Source organism: Vulpes lagopus, chromosome 5 (genome assembly GCF_018345385.1).
Source record: "Vulpes lagopus strain Blue_001 chromosome 5, ASM1834538v1, whole genome shotgun sequence".
NCBI classification, from domain to species: domain Eukaryota; kingdom Metazoa; phylum Chordata; class Mammalia; order Carnivora; family Canidae; genus Vulpes; species Vulpes lagopus.
In genome coordinates this window covers 75,703,699-75,730,468 of record NC_054828.1, presented here as the reverse complement: position 1 = coordinate 75,730,468, position 26,770 = coordinate 75,703,699, and the positions used below count along the sequence as shown (strand labels likewise).

The following is a 26,770-nucleotide window of genomic DNA, read 5'->3' as shown; positions in this document are numbered from 1 at the left end:
TATCAATGTAAAGCACAAGTGAAACTAAGAATAGAAAATACAAAGATTGACAGAGTCAGGATCCCATCTCTCCAGAATAACAAGATGAAATATAATTAAGATAAATGTAAAGTCCTGTATTTAGAGTCACAAAAATAACTGCAGAGCAGCACAAACAAAAGACCGGAATATTGCTTGACTCTTCTTTCGGTATTTCACATATAAAGTGTTCTACTATTCACAAAGTGCTTGCCTCTCATTTAATCACTTAGGAAGTTAGCTTTTGTGAATCTGATATGTTAGATAAAAATTTACTTTGATTTATCCTTTTGATTGCAAATTCAGTATTTACTTATTTAGGCTTAATTAAATCTGAGTTCACGGACAGCACCAAGTATAGCTACATCCTAATCCTTGTCATACCTAGAAGTGTCAATGGTGTGTACTGTGCCCAGGATTCAACAGTGAGGCATAGCTGAGGCTAGGATGAGACATAACATTGCCCCTTTAAACTCAGAATCCTACCTTCTCTGCAATCTCCATTTCTTCTAAGAAACTTGTCCCAGTCTTCTCAGCTGCAATTAATCTGTTTTTCATTATAGTCCGTATACAGACAAATGTAGTTATAGGTGTCCATATGTACAGACTGTTCACCATCTTAAATTAAATTCAGTTATTCTGCACCAACCAACTCACCCACCCCACATTCAACTCTAGATTAAACAAAAACAAACACACACACACACCTTACAAATCTTCAATACTCGATCACGGAGATTTGCACATTTTAGGTACTCAATAAATATAAGCAGAATTGAGTGATGATAATAGAGTCCATTCTTTGCAGTCACTCTGACATTTGACTTACTGTTTTAACTGTTTACTAAGTTCCATCCACTTACTTTGACCCCCTCCCCCATATTTTGCTTTGTTTTTATTTTCAGCTTAAAAATGGGCATATAATAGCCACATTATAGAAGATTCTCTGAGTACTAAATGCTAGCAAAATTCATAGGTTATATAAATACTAGTTCCCTTCACCCTTCAACTGCTAGCTCATTGGCTCGACAGAGGTCGGGAAAAGAGTTTCTTTAAATGGAATAATAAGAATAAGACACCCTGACTAGTCTTCCCAAGTTCCTGTAGAGAGATCAGATATCAGTGGCTTCTGGTCCCCAACTGCCCACAGTACTTGCAGACTCTCCCAGTGCCTGACTAATCCCTAAAGTCACAGAAAGGCAGCTGTTTTTCTATAAGTCAGCCATGCAGGGTTATTTGGGAAGCATGGGGTTTCTTTCCCCTACCGCTGCCCATAACAGCATTCCATCCGCACAGACCTGGACTCTTGGACCTCACAATTGTTTGCAATTCAGCAAATGTTTCACTGCTTACTGTGTTTCAGAAACTGTTATAGGGCCAAAAGAGATTTAAAAGTTGATTTGATTAAAATTACCCTCAAGGAACTCAGTCTACTGAGAGTTGTGGAGTATACTTCTACAAACTAATCTCCCACAGAGCAGAATGTGATAACAGCCAATAAAGAGACATGTCCTGGTGGGGGAAGGGAGGGAGGATTCCCTAGGACTCCAAAGTGGAAGATCTACTCTAGATCTTGTTAGGAAAGGCTCCACAGGGAGAGCGGCACTTGAAATGCACTTAGAAAGATGAATAGGTAGCTATGGAGATAGAGAGGGCATTTGGGTGGAAGGGATACCCTAAGGAAAGGCAGAGAGGTGGAAAATAATGGCAGGTATTCAAGTCACAGCCAGCACACAACTTGGGCAGAGCTAGGGCATACACAGTGGAGTAGCAAGTCAAGAAATTTGGTATAGTAGGTAGCTTCTGAAATGGCTCCTAGTGGTTGCCTCCTGATATTCATACCTTCCTTGTGGAATCCCCATCTCTGACCCCCATGCAATAAGGCTATAAAAGACTGGACTGACTCCCATCTTGTTCCTTCTGTCTCTCTTTTTCTCTGTCTCTGTCTCTCTTTCTCATTCATTTCAGTAAAGCCAGCTGCCATGTTATGAGGCACCAAGGCCCTCAGTTCAACAGCCCACAAGAAACTGAATCCTACCATAATCATTGGGTGAACTTAGAGGCAGATCTTTCCCTAGTTAAACCTTGAGATGACTATGGTCCCAGGTGATGCCTTGATTGCAGTCTTATGACAGACTCTGAGGTAGAAGACCCAATCAAGCCATACTCATCCTCTAGACCCACAGAAACTGTTAGATAATGAATGTATGCTATGTTGAGCCACTAAGTTTGGGGATAATTTGTTATGCTGCAGCAATAATTAAAGTACTTAGAAAGGATTAGAGACAAATTTTGCAGGACATTCAGTAGCAGACTGACACAACTGCCCTATGACTGATATGTTTTGCCTATATCTACTGTAATATATATCAAATGTGAGGTATTAAAGGAATAATGATATGACTAGAGACAGGTTTGTCAAACACTGATGTGGCAGGAGTGCACAGAGGAACATGGAAAGACTCTCAAGTTTAGAAAGAACTTTTGTGTAAATTAAGAAATTATACAAAACTGTTGATGGACCCAGAATCCTATGATGAGGAGCAAAGAAGACTCGAAAACCAAGGGCTGGGATGCCTGGGTGGCTCAGCGGTTAAGCGTCTGCCTTAGGCTCAGTGTATGATCCTGGAGTCCCGGGATTGAGTCCCACATCAGGCTCCCTGCATGGAGCCTGCTTCTCCTTCTGCCTCTCTCTCTCTCTCTCTCTCTCTCTCTCTCTCTCTCTTTCTCATGAATAAATAAATAAAATTTTTAAAGAAAGAAAGAAAACCAGGGGCAATGGAGAAGAGAGGGAAGACAGGCAAGGCATTAATCAGACTTGTATGGTCTTAACTGTAGATGGAATGTGGGGGTGCAGGAGAGTGAGGAAATTAAATGAAGATCCTAAAGAAAAAGGACTAGAAAGGTAGAAATATGGAAACGTTATTTACAGAGATGAAAGAAAAGAAAGTTTTGAAAGGAAGATACTGAATTCAGCATGGGACCTGTTGAGTTTGAAGTGCCAGTGAAGCATCTACACAAGTTTGATACTCAAGGCTGAGGTTGAAGCCAGAAGTTCGGGGAATCACCTATATAAAGCTCAAAACCTACTCCTAATGGGAACCAGGGTTATGAGTCACAGCTCAAGTGACCCAACAACAACCTTAACACAGTGAAGGTGAAGCTGGAGCTCAGGGATCATGGTCATACTCCTTCATGTGTTGTCAGGGAGCCTGGCATCTTGCTGGGAGAACCAAAGGGTTAGTCCAAATGCATCTGGACCCTGATAAAGGTATACACAATTTCCTGCATGAATATACCAAAGACTAGCCCAGGGAGTAAGGTAAAGTCTTCATGTCTCATTCTAGAGGCCCCTTCAACATGAATGCTCATGTTCAAGTTGTAAAAAAGGTGGGGATGGAAGGTTATCTTACACAAACAGAAAGTTAGAATGATGATTTCTAGGACTGGGTGAGGGGAAAATGAGGAGTTGCTTAATGGGTATAGAGTTTCAGTTTTGCAAGATGAGAAAGTTCTGGAGATCAGTTGCATAACATAGGAGTATACTCAACAATGCACTTAAAAATTATTAAGACAGTGAAGCAGAGCCACTAGAGGAGCAGTTTTTTTTGGTGGTGGTGGTAGAGAGGAGTTGATCTTTTTTACCTCCTGACTCTGTGAAGCTGGTCAAGCTTCTTCAAAGCTGGTCCTGCTGATTCTTCCATCTCAAAGTGTGGCACATCTACACTTTCCCTTTTATTCTCCTGCTTCCCCCTGAATCTAGGCCCCATGCCACTTGGATGATTGTATAATCTCCTAGCTCTTCCATCTGCCTCCCTGCCTCCCTGCCTAGAGACCCTATACACTGCCCCAGATTGATGATACCAGACCGCCACTTAGCACATGACTACCTCAACTTAAGAAGACTCCACTGAGCCATAATTAAATCCTGAAGGAGCCCTCTTGGCTAGTCCATCTCTCCACTTCTTCCAGGCTCTCTCCTCTGCTGAGTCCCAGACATGCACCATGATTTTGCCCAGTGCCTCTCTGTTGCTTGCACCCTTTCCACTGTTTCATGCCCCCCTATACATTTATCCACCTGTGGGTGGCCTTTAAGACACAGCTCAGTGACTTCTCATCTCTATGAGGGCCTCTGCCCTCTGTAGCTATACCTTTCTTCATACTATAATATCTTTTTTCTCTATTAATCATTTAATCATTATTATTCATTATTGATGACACCAAAAATTATATAAGCTCTTTGTTGTTCACTATGTGCTAGGTACTTTACATACTTACACTTTACACATTCTTTAATACTTATCATTAATCCTTACCAAATTTCCATGAAATAGGTATTATTAATATTATTTTTCAAATGAGGAAACTGAGACCTAGAGGGGTTATACAACTTACCTAAGATCATACCAGCCAAGAAGTGGTCAAGCTGGAAATCAAATTCAGGCCTATGGAACTCCAGAGCCTATGTTCTTTTTATATTATGTTATGTAACTTCTCACTCATTGTGTCATTATTAAGTCAGCAAATAATCACAGTGCGCCTATTATGCGCCATGCATTGTAGTGTGTTTCAAGATGGTCAAGAATAAATTAGACACAGCCCAAGCTTCAAAGAGCATTTCTTTTGTTCTGTATTTTCTTTCTGTCTGAATGCCTGCATTCAGTGGACAATCTTTTCCAGCAGACGGTAAGTGCGTAACATCAAGGATGGGGATTTCTCTTAAGCACTGCTATATTTTCATTATATAGCACAGTCTCTAGCACATAATAGATACTCAAAAAATATTTGTTGAACAAGTGAATAATGAGTGAATGAATGAAAGAATATTAAAAGAGGCCAAAGATGTAGAAGGAGAGAAGGGGGAGCAGGCCGAGGATAAAGCCCTCCATTTCCATGCCCCAAGATTCCCCAGGGGAACAGCATAAATATAGCAGTTTGAGAGCAAGACGGAATTTAGTGCTATTGTCACTGCTTAGCTGATGGATGAGAGTCAAATCGTTCCCATGTTGGCTATCTGGCCCATATGACTGACTGATAGATCCTGTACAATGTCCCCCGCTTCCACACCAGGAAGAGAGGACTTCAGGTCCAGGGGTCCCAAGTTCAATAGCCTTTTCTTTTTTGCCTTAAAAAATTGTTGAGGCATGAGATAGTTCCGTTCTCCACTGGCATCTTTGCACTGTGCCCAGTGAAACAATCATATCACATTCAGGAAGGCAATAGCCAGCAAAGGCAGGGAAACAGGAACCGTCCCCACGGATGTCCTCCCGGGGGAGACAGCCAGGGGCTGGGAACAAATGCTGTGTGAAAAGGAAAGCCAGACTTTACCAGTGGCTCCAGGTTGAGGGGCTGGCCCTTCCCAGCCTCAAGCAGGACCCTCAGCCGCAAATCCGGGAACAACATGTTATTCTTAAACACACACACTTTAACTTCCCTACCCCCAGCCTCCCTAAACACACCTTAAAGCTTATGTGACATCTGAACAGGGAGCTTTGTACTACAGAGCTCTGAACTGCATTCCTACTCCTTAGCCCCGAGGCCAGGCCCTCACCAGAAAAGCATTCCTCTTCCTCTCCAGTCCATCTCCAAAATTCCAGCAGCAGCCTGGGGGCTCTGCTCACTGTCTCCAAACATGTGTCAAGCCCAATCCCACTCCAACCCATTCTTCTCTTCCCCATCCACACACTCCCTTCCCTTCCTCTCTGATTAGCAAATTCTTCCCCTTGGGTCCTTGACCAGAGCATCTCAATCAGAGTCACCCTTTCTCACTTTTGAATTCCAGCAGCACTTCCTGTGTAAATCAATGCTCCTAATCTTCTTCATGGAATAGAAAATAAGAATATTTTCTTATTGGCACCCTGGAGTAACACATGGAGATGATCTTAGCCAGGGCAACTAGCCCAGGGACTCCAGATGCCTGTAGGATGAGGGGAACCAATACCGCCTGTAATCAATTCAAGGTCAAGGAGTGCTGGGAAAGCTCAGGTCTATACACTGCTTGACCCTGTTCTAGAGCAATCCTACAAGCTGGAACAAGAAGGGAAGTATATATGAGAGTCCTTGCCTTAAAGCACTTCCATGCTAATTGAAGGAACAGAAGATGCCTACCTGTATAAATAAACACACACATATTCATTTTTAAGTTCTTTGTGTAACATAAAGAACATAGTCTTTGCCATCAAAGATGTGGAAGTTCAAACTCTGGCTTTGCCACTTACTTGCTGTATGAACTTAGGCAAGTTAATATTACCTCTCTGATCTCACCCTTTCCATCCATAAAATAGAGATAATAATGCCTATGTTCATAAGGTTGTGTTTTCTTAAAAAGATTTATTTGTGTATTATTTTAAAGGTGGTGGAAGGGTGGAGGGAAAGAGCAAGAGAAACTTAAGAGGACTCTGTACTGAGCACAGAACCCATACAACACTGAGATCATGACTCTGAGATCACAACTGGAGCTGAGCAAGAGTTGGATGCTTAACCAACTACATCACCCAGGTGCCCCCATAAGGTTGTGTTTTCAAATCACCTTTATTTTAGTGAGGCATAACTAACACACAATAAAGTTCACCCATTAAAAGCATACACTTTGCTAAATTTCCACAGGGGTATATAGCCATGTAATCACCACTACAATCGAGATATAGAACATTTCAATCATGCAAAAAAGTTCTTCCAGCTTCTTTACAGTCAATCCCCTCCCTACATTCCCTGTCCTCTGACAGTCATGGGTCTCGTTCTCGTCACTGTAATTTTGCCATTTTTTTAGGTTTTCATATAAAAAAAATTGTACAGTCATAGTCCTTTGTGCCTGGCTTCTTTAACTTAGGATAATTCTTTTGGAATTTGTGTATATTGTGTGTATCCATAGTTCATTCCTTTTTATCGCTGAATAGAATTCCATTGTATGGACATACCATGATTTGATTATGCATTCTCCTGTCGATAGACTCGGGTTATTTACAATTTTTGGCTTTAACTAATAAAGCTGCTGTGAATATCCTTACACAAGTCTTTTTTGCCAACATGTTTTTATTTCTTTTGGGTTAGCATCTAAGAGATAAATTGCTGGATTATAGAATAGGTTCATATTTAACAGTTTATCTTCAAGTTTTAAAATTCCAGTTAGTTAACATACAGTGTAACTTTAGTTTCAGGTGCAAAGATATAGTGATTTATCACTTACATATAGCACCTATTGCTCATCACAAGGGCCCTCCTTAATACCCATCACCTACTTAGACCATCCCTCACCCACCTCCCCTCTGGCAACCCTCAGTTTGTTCTCTGTAGTTAAGAGTCTGTTTCCTGGTTTGCCTCTCTTTTTCCCCCCATATGTTCATCTGTTTTGTTTCTTAAATTCCACATATGAGTAAAGTCATATGGTATTTGTCTTTCTCTGACTGACTTACTTCACTTAGCATAATACTCTCTAGCTCCATCCATGTCACCGCAAATGGCAAGATTTCATTCTTTTTTATGGCTGAGCTATTCATATATATATATATGTATGTATGTGTGTGTGTATATATATATATATATACACATCTCACATCTTCTTTATCTGTTCATTAGTCGATTGGACTCTTTCCATAATTTGGCTATTGTTGATGATGTAATCCCTATCAAAATACCACCAGCGTTTTTCACAGAACTAGAATAAACAATCATAAAATTTGTATGGAACCACAAAAGACCTCAAATAAGCAAAGCCATCTTGAAAAAGCAAAGCAAAGCTATAGGTATCATAATTCTGGACTTCAAGTTACATTGCAAAACTACAGTGATCAAGACTGTGTGGTACAGGCACAAAAACAGACATAAATCAATGGAATAGAATAGAAAACCCAGAAAGGACCCACAACTAAATGGCCAACTAATCTTTGACAAAGCAGAAAAAAAAAATATCTGATGGAAAAAAAGACCATCCCTTCAACAAATGGTGTTGGAAAAACTGGACAGCCATATGCAAAAGAATGAAAGTGGACCACTTTCTTACACCATACACAAAAATAAATTCAAAATAGATGAAAGACGTATATGTGAGACAGGAAACCATTAAAATCCTGGAAGAAAATACAGGCAGTAACTCTTTGACCTCAACTGTAGCAATTTTGTACTAGAAATGTCTCCTGAGGCACGGGAAACAAAAGCAAAAATAAACTGTTGAGACTTCATCAAAATAAAAGGTTTCCTCTCAGTGAAAGAAACAATCAACAAAACTAAAAGGGATCTTTTCTGGTTCCATACAAATTTTAGGATTGTTTATTTCAACTCTGTGAAAAATGTTGATGATATTTTAATAGGGATTGCTTTGAATGTGTAGATTGCTTTGGGTAGCAGAGACATTTTAACAATATTTGTTGTTCCTCCATGAGCCTCAACCTACAGAATGGGAGAAGATATTTGCAAATGACATATCTGATAAAGGATTAGTATCCAAAATATATAAAGAACTTATAAAGCTGAACACCCAAAAAACCATAATCTAGTTTAATAATGGGCAGAAGACATGAATAGACATTTTTCCAAAGAAGTCATATACATGGTGAACAGACACATGAAAAGATACTCCACATCACTCATTATTAGGGAAATACAAATCAAAACCACAATGAGATACCACCTCACACTTGTCAGAATGGCTAAAATTAACAACACAGAAAACAACAGGTGTTGGCAAGGATGTGGAGAAAGGGGAACCCTCTCATACTGTTGGTGGGACTGCAAGCTGGTGCAGCCATTCTGGAAAACAATATGGAGGTTCCTCAAAAAGTTAAAAATAGAACCACCCTATGATCGAGCAATTGCACTAGTAGATATTTACCCAAAGATATAAAAACACTGATTCAAACGGATACATGCACCCCAGTGTTCATGTTTAACTTTTTTAAGGACTTCCAAACACTGCTGCAAATTTGACCACCAATGTATGCAAGTTCCAATTTCCCTTTTTCATTATAGACATTTTTAAAAGATTTTATTTTTAAGTAATCTCTACACCATACGTGGGGCTCAAATTTACAACCCCAAGATCGAGTCACATGTTCTGCTGACTGAGACAGCCAGGTGCCCCTGATTGTAATTATTCTGGTGGATATGTACATAGTGTTATTTCATTGTGGTTTTAATTTGCATTTTCCTAATGACTAGTGATGTTGAACACATTTTCATGTGCATATTAGCCACATATATATCTTCTTTTGTGAAGTGTTTATGCAAGCCTTTTGCCCATTCTATTTGCTGGATTATCTTCTCACAATTGATCTGTAAGAATTCTTCACATATATCAGAAAGAAGTTCTTTGTCAGATATAAGTTTTACAAATATTTTTTTCCTAGACTATGCCTGGTCTTTTTATTTTAATGATGTCTTTTAATGAGCAGAAGCTTTGAATTTTGATAAATCTAATTTGTCAATATTTTTTCTCTTTGATTAGTGCTTTTTGTGACCTAAGAAATATCTTGTGATGCCAAGGTCACAAAAATATTCTCCTGTTTTCCTCTAGAACTATTATAGTTTTACCTTTTATGTTTAGAACTATGATCCATCTCAAATTAATTTTGTATATAGTATGATGTAAGGGTAAAGATTAATTTAAAAAATACATTTATCCTGCTGTTGTATCACTATTTGGGTAAAGATTATCCCTTCCTCTACTGAACTAACTTGATAATTGGTCAAAAATCAATTTACCATACATGTGTGAATCTCTTTTCTGTACTCTATTCTGTTTTATTTATCTAATTTGTATGCTTCATAGAAATTACTATATTATAAAATATTAATTACTATAAAGTATTCATGTAATCAAGTAATGGGAATTCTCCTAATTTATTCTTTTTCCAGATTGTTTTGACTATTCAAGTCCTTTGCATTTCTACATAAATTTAAGAATCAACATGTCAATTTATATTTTTAAGAATCCACTAGGATGTGATTGAGATTGTACTAAATCTATAGATCAATTTGTAGAGAATGGGCACTTTTCCCACATTGATTCTTCCAATCTGTAACCACAATATATCTCTCCTCTTGTTTATGATTTCCTTAATTCCTCCCAACAATGTTTTGTGCTCAGTGTTGACATTTTGCACTTCTACTAAATTTATTCCCAAGCATTTTGTTTTTGATATTATTGTAATATTTTTGCATTTAATTGTCCAATTTTTTACTGCTAGTATAAACAAATATGATCAATCTTTGTACAATGACTTTATATCACCTGATTTTTTTAAATGCACTTGGTGGTTCCAGTACAATTTCGGGTGGGGGAGAATTTATGTTCCTCAGCATTTCCTGAATACACCGTCATGCCATCTGAAAAAAAAAAAAAAGACAATTTTACTTCATCTTTCTCAAACTTTATTTCATTTGTTTCTTTTGCTTTCCATATTGTACTGGTTAGGGTCTTCCATACAATACTGAGTAGAAGTAGTGAGAACACTTGTTCTGATCTTAGGAGATAAGCACTCAATATTATACTATTAAGTATGATGTTAGCTATAGAATTTTTCATAGATGTTCATTATCAAATTGAGGAGGCTCTATCCCTTCTCTGGTGAGCATTTTAATCATGAATGAGTATTGAACATTTTCAAATATAGCTTCTTTTTTTTTTTTTTTTTTTTTTTCAAATATAGCTTCTTAAGGTGAAATGTAGATCATTGATTTTAAACATTTTTACTTTTCTGAAAAAAAGAAAAAAGCTTTAAATGTGCCTTCAAGTATTTCTTTAGGAGGAAGGGCAAGACAGCAGAAGAACATGGGACCCTGTTTCATCTGGTCCCTTGAATTTCGCTAGATAATTATCAAATCATTCTGAACACCTATGAATTCAACCAGAGATGTAAGAAAAGAATTGCTGGAATTCAACAAATAGAAAAGCAGCCACTTTTTGCAAAATAGGGGGTGTGGAGAAGTGAATCTGAGGGGATATATCAGAAGATAAACTGCAGTGGGAGGGAGCCTCTATAAGCCAGCTATCAGAAAGTGATAGCAGTGGAGCACAAAATCGGAATTTTTAGAAGTCTGCTCCAGTAAAAGAAGTCCCTTCCTGAAAGATGCTCAAGTAGTAAAGTGGAGCAGAATCCTAGGTAGGACAGCGTGGTCTCAGGATCCCGGGGTCATAGAAAAAATGGGATGCCTGAGTAGGCAGCATTCCCAAGCATTCAGCAGGGGAAACCATTATGGTTAGTGGGCCCAGGAGGGAGCTCTCAGCTCCAATCACCATAAACTGGGAACTGCAGCATGATTGGGCAACCACTCTCCCTGCAGGGGTCCTGCAAAGAGCAGAAACACAGCGGCCCTCCACCTTCCCTCAGGAAGATCAATGGGGTCCCACACCACAGGAGTCTGCAGAGTTTGGCACACACAAAAGTGAAGACTGTTTTTCCCTAAAGGTTTACTGAAGAGAGGGACCATGCTCTTTTAGCTCTGGGGCTGGGGGGGTCAAGGTGAAGCCATTTTTTTATTTTCATCCTCTAAGGAGGCACAGGAGGCTTTCAGAGAACAAAAGAAAACATAGAGCAACCAGTAACAGCTTACATGGAACCTGGCGCTCTGGCAAGGGCAATGCAACTCCACCCAGGCAAAGAATCAGCACATCAGACCCTTCCCCAAGAAGACCAGCTAAAACAAGAGGTGAATACCAAGTTTACAGAGCACACAGGACTGCAAAATTCCAGGGCTAGAGGAAAATAGTATATAGAATTTGAGGGGTTTTTCTCATGGTTCATTTATCTTTCAAATTTTTTCCTTTTCTTTTTTTTATTTCTTTCCTTTTCAATTAGTTTCTTATTTTTATCAACTCTTTGCTTTTAAGTATTTTTTTAACTTTCATTTTTTTACATTTACATTTTATAGATATATTCTTCTTTCTTGACTTCCTTTTGCTGTATTCCTTTTTATTTTTGTGTATATGTAAGTTTTACTTCTTCACAATCTGGGGATTTAGTGTCTTCTAATAAACAGACCAAAATACATCAAGGACCAAGTGGATCACCCTGCTTTGTCCACCTGAGAGATTATATTCTCTCTCCCTGCCCCTTTCTTTCTTTTTTTTTTTTTTCTTTCCTTTTTTAGTTTCTGGTCTCTTCAAAATTGTCTAGTGTGTATTTTGCTTGGGTCATGGTTATTTTGTTCTCTCATTCATCTATTCTTCTCTGGGCAAAATGACTAGAAGGAGGAATTTACAACAAAAGAAATAACCAGAGATAATACTCTCTGCCACAGATCTAATTGGTATGGATATAAGTAAAATGTCAGAGCTGGAATTCAGGATAACGATTATAAAGTTACTAGCTGGCCTTGAAAAAAGCATAAAAGACACTAGAGAATCTCTTAGTACAGAAACAAAATCTAACCAGGCTGAAATTAAAAATGCTTTAACTGAGATGCACTCAAAATTGGATGACCTAACAATTAGGGTAAAAGAGGCAGAAGAGAGAGTAATACAGAAGACAAGTTGATAGAATGGAAAGAAGCTGAAGAAAAGAGAGAAAACAACTAATGGACCATGAAAGGAGGCTTCAAGAAATCAGTGAAACAATATTAGAATTAGTGGGGTCCCTGAGAAAGAAGAGAGAGAGGAACAGAAGGTATATTTGAGCAAATCATAGCTGAGAACTTCCTCATCTGGAGAAGGAAAGACATTCAAGTCCAAGAGGTAAAGAGGACCCCTCTCAAAATCAATAAAAATTGATAATATATAATACTAAACATATAATAGTGAAGCTTGCAAATTTCAGAGATAAAGAGAAAATCCTGAAAGCAGCTCAAGAAAAGAACTCCTTAACCTAGAGAGGTAGAAACATCAGGCTGGCAGTAGACCTGTCCACAGAGACCTGGCAGGCCCAAAAGGGCTGGCATGATATATTTAGTGTACCAAATGAGAAAAACATGTAGCTAAGAATACTTTATCCAGCAAGGCTGTCATTCAGAATGGAAGGAGAGATAAAAAGCTGCCTGAACAAACAAAAACTAGAATTTGTGACCACTAAACCAGCCTTGCAAGAAATATTAAAGGATATCCTATAAGCGATGAGAGACCGAAAGTAACATAGACCAGAAAGAAACAGAGACAATCTACAGAAACAGGGACTGTGCAGGTAATACAGTGGCACTAAATTCATATCTTTCAATAGTTAGCCTGAATGTAAATGGGCTAAATGCTCTAATCAAAAGATATAGGGTAACAGATTGGTTAAAAAAGCAAGACCCATCCATGTGCTGTCTACAAGAGACTCATTTGAGAACTAAAAACAGCTGCAGATTGAAAGCAAAGGGATGGAGATCCATTTATTATGCCAATGGACATCATCAAAAGAAAGCTGGCATAACAATCCTTATATTGGACAAATTAGGTTTTAAACCAAAGACTGTAGTAAGGAATGAAGAGGGACACTATATCATACTTTAAGGGTCTATCTAACAAGAAGATCTAACAATTATAAATATTTATGCTCCTTACTTGGGAGTGGCCAATTATATAAACCAATTAATAAAAAAATTAAAGAAACACATTGATAATAATACAATCATAGTAGGGGACTTCAACACCCCACTCACTGCAATAAACAGATCATCTAAGCAGAAGACCAACAAAGAAACAAGAGCTTTGAATAACACACTGGACCAGATGAACTTCACAGATATATTTAGAGCAGCCCATCCTACAGCAACAGAATACATTCTTCTCAAGTGCACATGGAACATTCTCCAAAATAGATCACATACTAGGCAACAAATCAGGTCTCAACTGACACCAAAAGATTGGGATTATTCCTTGCATATTTTCAGGCCACAATACTTTGAAACTTGAATTCAATCACAAGAGGAAATTTGGAATGAACTCAAACACTTGGAGGTTAAAGACCATCCTACTAAAGAAGGAATGGGTCAGCCAGGAAATTAAAGAAGTTTTTTTTTAATTCATGAAGACAAATTAAAATTAAAACACAACTCTTCTAAACCTTTAGGATACAGCAAAAGCTGTTAAGAGGGAAGTACATGGCAGTACAAGCCTTTCTCAAAAAATTAGAAGTCTCAAAAACACAAGATAAATTTACACCTAAAAGAGCTGGAGAAAGAACAGTAAATAAAACCTAAACCCAGTAGGAAAAGAGAAATAATAAAAATTAGAGCATAAATCAATGAAATAAAACCAGAAGAACAGTAGAACAGATCAATGAAACTAGAAGTTGATTCTTTGAAAGAATTCATAAGATCAATAAACACCTAGCCAGACTTATCAAAAAGAAAAGAGGACACAAATAAATAAAATCATGAATAAAAGGGGAGAGATCATAACCAACACCAAAGAAATACAAACAATTTTTAAAACTTGTTATAAGGGAGATCCCTGGGTGGCTCAATAGTTTAGTGCCTGCCTTTGGTCCAGGGTATTATCTTGGAGTCCCAGGATCAAGTCCCACATCAGGCTCCCTGCATGGAGCTTGCTTTTCCCTCTGCCTGTGTTTCTGCCTCTCATGAATAAATAAATAAAATCTTTTTTAAAAACTTATTATAAGCAACTATATGCCAACAAATAAGGCAATCTGGAAGAAATGGATACATTCTTGGAAACTTATAAACTACCAAAACTGAAACAAGAAGAAATAGAAAATCTGAACAGACCCATAACCAGCAAGGAAATTGAAGCAGTAATCAAAAATCTCCCAACAAACAAGAGTCCAGTGCCAGATAACTTCTCAGGGGAATTCTACCAAACATTTAAAGAAGAAATAATACCTATTCTACTAAAGAAGTTTCAAAGGATAGAAATGGAAGGAAAACTTCCAAACTCTTTCTATGAGGCCAGCATTACTTTGATCCCAAAACCAAACAAAGATCCCATCACAAAGGAGAATTACAGACCACTACCCTTGATGAACATGGCTGCCAAAATTCTCACCAAGATACTAGCCAATAGGATCCAACAGTACATTAAAGGATTATTCACCACAACCAACTGGGATTTATTCCTGAACTACAAGGATGGTTCAACATCCACAAATCAATAAATGTGATACACTACATTAATAAAAGAACAAGAACCAGATGATACTCTCAATCGATGCAGAAAAAGTATTTGATAAAATACAGCTCCTTTCTTGGTTAAAACTCTCCATAGTGTAGGGATAGAGGTAACATACCTCAATATCATAAAAACCATCTATGAAAAGCCCACAGTGAACATCATTCTCAGTGGGGAAAAACAGAGCTTTTCCCCTAAGGTCAGGAACACTACAGGATGTCCACTTTCACCACTGTTCAACATAGTACTAGAAGACTTAGCCTCAGCAATCAGACAACAAAAAAAAAAAGTAAAAGGCTCTAAAATTGGCAAAGAAGAAGTTAAACTCTTACTCTTTGAAGATAATGTGGTTCTCTATGTGGAAAGCCCAAAAGACTCCACCCCAAAATTGCTAGAACTCATACAGGAATTCAGCAAAGTGGCAGAATATAAAATCAGTGCACAAAAATCAGTTGCATTTCTATACACTGAGATAGAAGAAAGAGAAATTAAGGAATCAATACCATTTATAACTGCACCAAAAACAATAATATACCTAGGAATAAGCTGAATCAAAGAAGTAGTAAAGGATCTGCATTTTTAAAAACTACAGAAGACTTATGAAAGAAAGTCAGGAAGACACAAAGAAATGGAAAAACATTCCATGCTCATGGATTGGAGGAATAAATATTGTGAAAATGCCTATGTTATCCAGAGCAATTTCCACATTCAATGCAATCTCTATACCACCAAATTTTTTCACAGAGCTGGAATAAATAATCCTAAAATTTGTATGGAATCAGAAAACACTGAATAGCCAGAGGAATTTTGAAAAAGAAAACCAAAGCTGGTGGCATCACAATGCCTGACTTCAAGCTATATTACAAAGCTGTAATCATCAAGACAGTATGGTACTGGCACAAAAACAGACACATAGATTGATAGAACATAATAGAGAACCCAGAAATGGACCCTCAAATCTATGGTCAACTCATCTTCAACAAGGTAGGAAAGAATATCCAATGGGAAAAAAGACAGTATCTTCAACAAATGGTGTTGGGAAAATTGGACAGCCACATGCAGAATATAACTGGACCTTTTCTTACACCATACACAAAGATAAACTTAAGATGGATGAAAAATCTAAATGTGAGACAGAAATCCATCAAAATCCTGGAGAAGAATGCAGGTAGCTATCTCTTTGACCTCGGCCACAGCAACTTCTTAGATATATCCCCAAAGGCAAGGGAAACAAAAGCAAAATGAACTATTGGGACTTTATCAAGATAAAAAGCTTTTGCACAGCAAAGGAAAAAGTCAACAAAAATAAAAGGCAACCCACAGAATGAGAGAAGATATGTACAAATGTCTTATCAGATAAAGAGCTAGTATCCAAAATCTCTGAAGAACTTATCAAATTCAACACCCAAGAAACAAACCAGTCAAGAAATAGGCAGAAAACATAAACAGACATTTCTCCAAAGACATACAAATGGCCAACAGACACATGAAAAAATGCTCCACATCACTTGCCATCAGGGAAACACAAATCAAAACCAAAATGAGATACCACCTCATACAGAGTCAGAATGGCTAAAATTAACAAGACAAAGACAACAAATGTTGGTGAAGATGCAGAGACAGGAGAACTCTCATACACTGTTTGTGGGAATGCAAACTGGTGCAGCCACTCTGGAAAAGTGGCTTCCTTTTAACTTCCTTAAGAAGTTAAAAATAAAGCTACCCTACAATCCAGCAATTGCACTACTGGGTATTTACCCCAAAGATACAAATGTAGTGATCCAGTGGGGCACCTGCACCCCAGTGTTCACGGCAGCAATGTCCACAACAGCCAAACTATGGAAAGAACCAAGATGTCCACAGACAGATGAATGGATAAAGATGTAATATATACATATATATATATGTGTGTGTGTGTGTGTGTGTGTGTGTGTATGCATAAGGTAATATACAATGTATATATAATGGAATATTACTCAGCATTAGAAAGAACGAATACTCACCATTTATATTGTTGTGGATGGAACTGGGGCGTATTATGCTGAGCAAAATAAGTCAATCAAAGAAAGACAATTATATGGTTTATAAGAAATAGCATGGAGGATCATAGGGTAAGGGAGGAAGAAGTGAATGGGAAGTCATCAAGGAGAAAAACCATGAGAAAATTAACTATAGGAAACAAACTGAGGGTTGCTAGAGGGGAAGTGGTTAGGGTATGGGTTAGTTGGGTGATGGGCATTAAGGAGTGATGTGATGAACACTGGGTGTTATACGAAACGGATAAAATACATTTTTTAAGATTTTATTTATTGATCTGAGAGAGAAAGAGAGAGTGTACAAGCAGGGAGAGCAGCAGGGGAGGGAGGAAAAGCAGACTCCCCATGGAGCAGGCAGCCCAAGCCTTAGGCAGGTACTTAACTGACTGAGCTACCCAGAGAAGCCTTGCAAGTGATAAATTGTTGAACACTACATCTGAAACTAATGATGTACTATATGTTGGCTAATTGACTTTAAGTAATAAAATAAATTTCCATTTAAAAAGTTATTTCTTCAGAAGTATACTGATATTTTTGTTTCATTTTCCAATTTCTCTTATGATTTTTTCTTTAAGACATGGGCTACTTATGCATGTGTTGTTATATTTCTAAGTATTGGAGGATTTTTCTAGATACCTTATTGTTACAAATTTCTAATTTAATTTTACTATAGTCAAATATATTCTGTAAGATATTAATCTTCTGAAAGCACTGTCAGTTATTTTATGCCCCAGCCTATGGTCCAACTTGGGGAATGTTTGCTGAGCACTCAAATGTTTATTCTGCTATTACAGGGTAGAATGTTCTATAAATGTCAGTTAAGTAAAGTTGTTGATTGTGTAGTTCAAAACTTTTTATCCTTACTAACTTTTTAATTTACTTGTTCTATAAATTAGAGAAAGTTATTAAAATCTCCCACTATACTTAGATATTCGTCTATTTTTCCCTATAGTTCTGTCACGTTTTGCTTCTGTTATTAGATGCATTTATATTTAGAATTGTTATGTCTTGGGATGCCTGGGTGGCTCAGGGGTTTAGCGTCTGCCTTCAGCTCAGGGCATGATCCCAGGACCTGGAATCGAGGCCGACATCCAGCTTCCTGTGAAGATCCTGCTTCTCCCTCTGCCTATGTCTCTGCCTCTCTCTCTCTGTGTCTCGCATGAATAAATAAATAAATCTTTAAAAAAAGAAAAAGAATTGTTATGTCTTCCTTGTGAATTGACCCTTTTATCATTGCAAAATGTCCCTCTTTAAATATGGAAATATTCCTGGACTTTAAGTCTACTAATACTAATATAGCCACACCAAGTTGCCTCTATCTAACTGTTTATCTTTTCCTGTATATGGATCTTGTATTCAAGCTCTGTCTCCTCTGGATATCATATACATGCCCTTCTGAAAATCTATCTTTTAAGTAAAATGTTTAGTCCATATTTATTTAATGTAATTATTGAGATCATTAGGTATAAGTCTACCGTCTTGCTTTTTTTTTCTACTTGTCCCATCTGGATTTTCCCCCCTCTATTTCTCCTTTCCTGCCTTTTTAGGGTTTTTTTTTTTAATTGAACTTTTCTGGTATTCCATTTTATTTCCTCTATTGACAGTTAACTTGTATTTTGAGATTTTTTTCTTAGTGTTTGCTCTAGACATTACCATAGGTTTTGTTCATTTGTCATAATCTGCTGAGAATATTGTGCACTTTACATGAAATGTGAGACTCTTGCAAAACTATACTTCCATCTACTCTTCCATCTTTTGTGTTATTGCGATATGTTATACTTCTACCTATATCATATACCCTACAAGATACTCTTGCCAGTTTTAAGCAGTCACTCATCCCTTAAAGAAATTAAGAGGAAAAACGAAGGTAGTGTTGTATACTTACCTACATATTTACTCTCTGCTTTCATTCTGGTAGATCTGAATTTTCATCTGATATCTTCCTTCAGCCTAATAACTACTTGTTAGCATTTCTTGTAATGTAGGTCTGCTGGCAACAAAGTCTCTTAGCTTCTATTTATCTGAAAATGTCTATCCCACTTCATAGTTTAGAGATATTGTCACAACATATTGAATTCTGAGTTGACAGGACTTGTTTTTTTTTCCACCTATGAAATATATCATTCCATTCCTTCTCACCTTCATTATTTCCTGTGAGAAGTCAGCTCTAATAGATTTTTTGTGTGTCCCAGTATGTTGTGCCCCCTCCCAGCTGTGGCTGCTTTTAAGTTTTTCCCTCTTTATTTTCTTTAGTTTTTAATTGGTTCTTAAAATACAGTTGACATATAATGCTACATTAGTTTTAGGTATACAACAAAGTGATTCAACAATTCTTTATGTGACTCAATGCTCACCACAATAAGTGTAGTCACCATCTGTCACCATATAGTGTGACTATATTATTGACTATATTTCCTATGTTGTACCTTTCATTTCCATGACTTATTCACTTTATGACTGGAAATTTGTACCTGTTAATCCTCTTCACTAGTTTGTCCATCCCCACATTCACCTGCCCTCTGGTGACAACTTGTATTTAAAAATCTGTTTTTGTTTGTTCATTTGTTTTGTTTTTTAGATTCCACATATAAGTGAAATCATATGGTATTTGTGTTGCTCTGTCCAATTTATTTCACTTAGAATAATACCCTCTAGATCCATCCATGTTGTCACAAAGGGCAAGATTTCATCCTTTTTTTTTTTTTTTTTAAGATTTCATCCTTATTCATGGATGCATAATATTTGTGTGTGTGTGTGTGTGTGTGTGTGTGTGCATTGTGTATCCCACTATGCCACATCTTCTTTATCCATTCATCTGCTGATGGACACTTGGGTTGCTTCTATATTTTAGTTAGTGTAAATAGTGTTGCAATAAACATAGGGATGCATATACCTTTTCAAATATGTGTTTTCATTTGCTTTGGGTAAATATCCAGTGAAATTCTGTATCGAACGGTATTTTTATCTTCAATCTCTTTGAAGAACCTCCATACTGCTTTCCACAGTGGTTGCATCAATTTACATTCCCACCAATAGTGCATAAGGGTTCCCTTTTCTCCACAACCTTGCCAACACTTATTTGTCTTTTTGATACTAGCCATTCTGGTTGGTGTTAGGTGATATTGCATTGCATTTTCCTGATGATTAATGACATTGAGCATCTTTTCATGTGTCTATTGGCCATCTGTATATCTTCCTTGGGTTTTTTTTAAGATTTCATTTATTTATTCATGAGAGACAAACAGAGAGAGAGGCAGAGACACAGACAGAGGGAGAAGCAGGCTCCATGCAGGGAGCCTGATGTGGGACTCGATCCTGGGTGTCCAGGATCAGGCCCTGGGCCAAAGGCGGTGCTAAACCCCTGAGCCACCCGGACTGCCCTATATGTCTTCTTTGATAGAATATCTATGCAGGTCCTTTTTGCCCATTTTAAAATCAGATTGTCTTTCTGGTGTTGAGTTGTATAAGTTCTTTATATTTTTTGGATATTAACCTTTTATTGGATATATGATTTACAAATATCTTTTCCCATTCAGAAGGTTGCCTTTCCATTTTGTTGATGGTTTCCTTTGTTATGCAAAGGCTTTTTATTTGGTATAGACCCAATAGTTTATTTTTGCTTTTTTTCCCTCTTGCCTGAGGAGACATGCCCATAAATGTGTTGCTAAAACCAATGTCTATTACTGCCTGTGTTTTATTTTAGGAGTTTTATGTTTTCTGGTCTCAAATTTAGGTCTTTAATCCATTTTTTGTATGGTGTAAGAAAGTGGTCCAGTTTCATTTTTTTGAATATAGCTGTCCAGTTTTCCCAATTCCATTCATTGAAAAGACCACCTTTTCCCCATTATATATTATTGCCTCCTTTTTTACAGATTGACCATATAAGTATGGGTTTATTTCCAGATTTTCTCTTTATTTTTTATTTTCAGCAGTTTGACTACAATTTCTTCCATAGGAATTGCACTGATGAACATTGAAAACTGGATATGTTCAGATTACAGATTAAATCTCTTGAAACATTTTTTAAAATACTTTGTTTAACCTCATATTTTCCCAGATAAAGAAGGCAATGAAGGCCTTGGTGAGTATTGAAATTAGATATCTAGAATAAAAAGTTGAAAAAACAAAGCCATGAGAAAAAAATTAAAGAAATATTATACTAGAATATAAGAAATCTGGGAAGAATCACAAAGAGAAAATGCACAGATATCTAACTAATTAAAATGATCTTCAAAAAGATATTTGCACTTCCATGTTCATTGCAGCATTGTTTATAATAGCCAAGATATATAAATAACCAAAGTGTCCGTCAATGGATAAGTTAGTAAATAAGTAAATAAGTAAGTAAATAAATAAATAAATAAATAAATTGTGGTATGTATACAATGGAATGTTATTCAGCCATAAAAGAAAGAACAAAGTCTTGCCACTTATAACAATATGGTTGGAACTTGAGGACATTTTGCTAAGTGAAATAAGCCAGACAGAGAAAGACAAATACCTATGATCTCTCTTACATGTGGGATCTGAAAAACAACCACAAGCTTATAGATATAGAGAACAGGTTGGTAGTTGCCAGGGGGTGGGTGGTGGAGAAATGAGTGAACTTTTTTAAGTTTAAGTAAATTGATAAAAAAGTTTTTTTAATATTAAAAAGATTTTTTTTAATTACCTTATGGTTGAGTAAGTCTGCTCCTACATATGTAACCAAATGATTTGAAAGCAGGGACTCAAAAAGAGGGGGCAGCCCTGGTGGCACAGCAGTTTAGCTCTGCCTGCAGCCCAGGGTGTGATCCTGGAGCCCAGGGTGTGATCCTGGAGTCCCGGGATCGAATCCCACATCAGGCTCCCTGCATGGAGTCTGCTTCTCCCTCTGCCTGTGTCTCTGCCTCTCTCTCTCTCTGTCGCTCATGAATAAATAAAATCTTAAAAAAAAAAAGGAGGAGGAGGAAAAAGTTCTTAGAAATTAAAATATAAAAGCAAGAACAAAATAATTCAATAGAGATATTGAAAGATATAATTGAAATCTCTCAGAAAGTAGAACAAGAAAACAGACATAAAAATAGAAGACAAAATTAGAAGATAAATTGGGGATGTCCAACTCCTGATAAATTAAAAGTTTTGGAAAGAAAAAATATGAAGGAGGAAATCAGCAAAGAAGTAATACCAGAAAATTCCCCAAATTGAAGGACATAAAGTTCCAGATTGAAAGGACCCACCAAAAATCTATGCAATGAATGGATTTACATCAAGCACATCATTGTGCAATTTAAGGGTGGTGGTGATAAAGACAATATTCCTGGATTTCCCTGGATAAAAGAGAAAAAAAGAAAAATGCGGAGCAACCCCACTGGCTCAGCGGTTTAGCACCACCTTCAGCCCAGGGCCTGATCCTGGAGACCCAGGATTGAGTCCCACATTGGGCTCTCTGGATGGAGCCTGCTTCTCCCTCTGCCTGTGTCTCTGCCTCTGTGTGTGTGTGTGTGTGTGTGTGTGTGTGTGTGTGTGTGTGTCTCATGAATAAATAAATAAAAGCTTTAAAAGAAAAATGCAAGATACTTTTTTAAAGTTCAGAAATCATGTGACACCTGAGTGGCTCAGCTGTTGAGCGTCTGCCTTTGGCCTAGGGCCTGATTCTGGAAGTCCCAGGATCGAGTCCCACATTGGACTCCCTGCATGGAGTTTGCTTCGCTCTCTGCCCATGTCTCTGTCTTCCTCTGTGTGTCTCTCACAAATAAATAAAATTTTTAAAAAATAAATAAAGTTCAGAAATCAGAATAGTAATTACATGTCAAGGGATAATGGACCAATGTCCTCAAAATTCTGAAGAGAAATGATTCCAACCTAGAATTGCATTTCCAAGCAAACTATTGATTGAGCATGAGACAGAAAAAAAGACATATTTGAATATGCCAGTCTCCTGGTATCTGGAAGTCCCCCAAAGATGTTGTCTGGAAAGATGTAATATACACAATCAAATTTGTGAGGAAAGGGGGAAAATGTGTGTGAAAAAGGATAATGTTAAGAAAACTATATTCTTACCTTCTATTGTGAAATAGTGAGATAAATACCAGAAGAAATGCCTAATTGTCCCTGGAAAGTGGGACTTAGAGATAGGATATCTGTTTTTCAATCTAATCTTAAAGTACAAAGTGAATTTAAAAATATGTCCATATATTGCTTCTAGGAGGGACAATAACTAAAAATTACCTACCTGACTTGTATGATAGGCAGTGCTGTATGTTCAACAAGATGATTTTATTTTTCTCCTGCATAATTGGCTAAACTGGCCCTCTTGTTAGGGTGGAGCTACATACATGTGAGTGGAAGCCACATGTGCTCTTCTCAGACCTGACACATAAAACTCTGCAATAAAAAATGTTTAATCAATCTTTTAGCTCTACCTAAATAAAATTGATTTTAGCAACCAAAGTTGTTCAATAATGAAAGAGGCTATCTCAAAGAAGTGAGTTACCTGTTGCTAAAGTATTCAAATAGTATCAGTAAGACTCCCTATGAAGAAGATGGAGAAGACGGTCCTGTCTTTGACATAGGATGAGCTAGCCAACATCTATGTTTTCATCAAACTCTAGTGTTCTATAGCTCAATTTCAGAATTTTGGGGTTCTATTCATTCATTCATTCAACAAATACTGAAAGCCTATTATGTGCCAAGTACTGGGGATACCATAGTGTGCAGGAAAAATTTACCCAACCTGGAGGAATTTACCCACCTAGCAAAGGTATGAGAAGAAATCAATCTGAGCTCTAGCACAAAGATTTAGATTAGTTCTAAGGAAGGGCTTGCTTAGCTGTTAAACACAGGAGCTTTGTGATTTATCTTTCTTATAATTTTTTTTTATGATAGTCACACACACACAGAGAGAGAGAGGCAGAGACATAGGCAGAGGGGGAAGCAGGCTCCATGCACCAGGAGCCCGACGTGGGACTCGATCCCGGGTCTCCAAGATCGCGCCCTGGGCCAAAAGCAGGCGCTAAACCGCTGCGCCACCCAGGGATCCCTAAATCTTTTTAAATAGGAAAGATCCTTGTTTATCTGAGATGGTTTAAAATATAATCAAGTAATGCTTATAGAAAGAGGACTGAACTTGATAGTCTAGAAATCTTTCCTAGTCTGGTGAACCAATTATTGTCTGAACACATCTGGGAATATGTTATCTCAATACTTAGACCATTTCATTCAAAGTCTTCATGTGCATTTCCTAATCTTAATTAAGCAAAGATTAGGAGATGAATGGAGATGAATGGATCTCCTTCCCCCATTAATTAGAAGGAAAACTGAGGTAAACATGATTAAATGATTGTCCAGAACCAAGGCTGAACTTAGAAGAGTATGCTTTCTTACCATTGATATTGATTAAATAGCTACTATGTGCTGTGTATGCATTGACCTACGTACCTTAAGTATATTATTTATTCCTTTGAGCAACACAAGGGGTACATATTACAATTCATAGTTTGAAATTAGAAAAACTGAAGCTCAGAGAGTAAAAATAACTTGGTGGTAAGCAGCAAATTCAGTATTCAAACCCAGATCTGTCTGATTCTAAAGCCTCTGCTCTTAACCACTATACTGTAGTATGATCATACACAATGTATATATAGCGCCTGGGTTTGTAAATAATTCCTTAGGCTCTGCTAGCCAAGAAACATCCATGGCATGCTCTCTCAGTAAAGACTCATCGTGCCCTAGAACCTGTAGGGTCCTAGTTATGAAGGTTATAGAAGGTATTGGCAGGGCCCCGGGCTTCCAGGGCCAAGCAGCATGTCTCCAAATGATAGCTGCAGTGCTCCTGATGAGGAGATGGATACTACTGCCAATTAAAGTATTTGTTCCAGCTGGATCTAGCCTCCTTCCAGGGCTATAAAGCAGAAAGTTAACCCCCAACTGGGGCGAAGCCATCTTGCCTTCCAATGCCAGGATCATCCTGTGATTTGCTGGGGAAGATGTTTTCTCACTTGATAATTGGATATTAAAGGGTTATCCTTCTCACCAATTCTATAGGAAACCGCTGACATCCCCTTTATAACATGCTTCAAAATATTTTGGAAGATATATCCAACTGGAGAAGGCAGAGAAGAAATCCCTCAGAAGTCAGACACTAAGGACTGCTATGTCCCTCAGGAAACCTTCCCAAATCCAGGTTGTGCTTTGTATCACACTTAATTGTATGCTGTCTTATAATATAATAATTAGTGTATATTTCCAACCCACTACACTAAAGTGCAGCTTGTTGAAGCAGACTTTGGAGACAGATAGACCTGGATTCAAATCTAACTGGAACTGGGCAAGTTGCTGAATTGCTGAATTTCTCTGAATTTCTCTGAATCTCCACTTTCTCATATTAAAATTGAGCTAACAATATCTCCCATTAGAGGGTAATTCTTAGGCCTGAAAGTTCTTAGAGCAACTGACAGTTAATGGGCATTTGTCCCAGGTTTAGTCACTATTTGCTGAATGAGGAGAATGCTCTGAACTTGGAATCGAAAGATCTGAGTTTTAATTCCAATTGACTGACTGTGTAACCATGGTCCAAGAGCTTCCCTTGGATGGACCTCAATTTCCTTACTCATAGTATAGAGTTGGTAATACTTACCTCATCTGACTGAAGATGCATTAAGCATAACTGTGTCAAGTACAGTGGTTCTACACCGTTTATACATTAGAATTAGAATGTTGGGAGCTTTTCAAAAATATTGATTTCCAGCTTTACCTAGGTCATAAAAAAAAAAAAACTCTGGGGATGAGGTCTAGGCAGTATATATATTTCCAGAGGAGTTTCTAGTAGCCAGACAAAGCTGAGAATCACTAGTTTACACAGTGCCTGACACTCTGCAAGCACCAATAACTGTTTTTCCTTTCAGGTAGAAGTGATGATGATAAGGCAAATTTCCTAGAGGGAAGACAGGATCCCTATTCCTAATTCATTCCACACAAATCCTATTACTTAGAAATTCAGTATTTATTATTTAAAAATAGAAATGCTGCTAAGATGGCTATATTTATAAATATTTACAATTTAAGCTAGAAGAACTCTTTAAAAACATCTAGTCCAAACCTCTCATTTTGTAGATAAGGAAACTGAGACCCAGAGAGAAGTGATTTTTTTCTGTGTCACATAGTGGCAAAAACACAAGTCTGCAGATCCCCAAACTGCTGTTGTGGCATTGGATAATAGCATTTTCCTCAAGCTACTAAGTGACAGAAGGCAAGGAAGAGGTCAGACTCAGTCATTCAACACATGCACAACCCTTATGCAAGATACTGTAATAAGTGCTGTGGTAGCAGGGATAAATCAGGTAGAGATTCCACTTTTATGGGGAGATTACAAATTTCCTGAGAAGAAGAAAAGGAGGTAGTAGGATTCTGACTTCACTTTCTTTGCAGTATTGCCTTGGGCCTGAAGTGGGAGGCAGACTGACCACTGGGTCATGACAAACCAACCTCATGCTACCGTGAGTAACTAACTTTAAGTTATTGTTGTTGTTACTTATATTCTTAATATGATATGAACTAATAAGCCAAGTACTGTACAGACCAATCTTTTACTGCCAAGCTCAAAACAGAGAATTATCTGGAAAATTCACCTTTGAAATAGACATCATTGAGCCTTCAGCTGTGGCAGACCAACTTGTACAGACCAACCCTCATTCCAAGA

At 37.6% G+C, this 26,770-nt stretch overlaps 1 protein-coding gene across 2 annotated transcripts in view; it reads left to right on the top strand.

The window, feature by feature from the left end:
• GJA8 (gap junction protein alpha 8) overlaps window positions 1-26,770 on the top strand; it is a 68,422-nt gene that overhangs the window by 11,639 nt on the left and 30,013 nt on the right. For both annotated transcript variants that reach the window (XM_041754319.1, XM_041754320.1), the window contains exon 2: window positions 26,500-26,567. The gene's annotated coding sequence lies outside the window, so the exon portion shown is untranslated. The remainder of the gene's footprint in view (window positions 1-26,499; window positions 26,568-26,770) is intronic.